This window comes from Macaca thibetana, chromosome 19 (genome assembly GCF_024542745.1).
Source record: "Macaca thibetana thibetana isolate TM-01 chromosome 19, ASM2454274v1, whole genome shotgun sequence".
Lineage (NCBI taxonomy): Eukaryota > Metazoa > Chordata > Mammalia > Primates > Cercopithecidae > Macaca > Macaca thibetana.
The window spans coordinates 51,448,341-51,448,999 of record NC_065596.1 but is presented as its reverse complement, the minus strand read 5'-3'; positions in this window follow the sequence as shown (position 1 = coordinate 51,448,999).

Genomic DNA, 659 nt, shown 5'->3' with positions numbered 1-659 from the left:
CAGGGCTCTGCCATTTGTCATCTGTGACCTACGCAGGCATTCTGGGGCTTATGCTATCCTGAGCTGTGTGTGTTTCCATGGTCTCCCATTATCCTCCACTTTGACCCCTCAAAATATTGTTTCAACTTCCAGGAGGCTGGATGATGGGGAGAGAGAGGCGGAGAGAGAGGGAGGGAGCAAAGGAGCTGGCGGAATGAGAGGGAACACGTCCAAAAATGCCGACTCCAGCCAACTGTATCAGATGCCAGCTGCCAGTACCACCCTGGTCCCTCTGAGGTCAGCCAGGTAGCTGGAGCCCTTCCTTGCCTTCCAGGCAAACAGGCTGCTACTCCAACGGAAAACAGCCCTCAAATGTAGCCCTGCTCGACTTCTCAGAAGGCCAGGGAGGAGAAAGGGGATTGAATTAACCAACGTATTCAACATACGGTCTCCAAGGTGAAGTGGAAAATCAACAGCATGACCTTTAAGGCCATTGACTCATTCACTCCGACATACATTCTATAGGTGCTCATGGTGTGCCCGGGAGGAGAGGGGCAGGGAACAGACAGCTCCTACCCTGAAGAGCTTTGTGTCACCCGTGTCATCAGCCCAAGCACTGGCTTAATAGAGGGAACTCGTTCTAAAGGTATCAGAAGAGTAAATTGGAGATGGTAATTGCA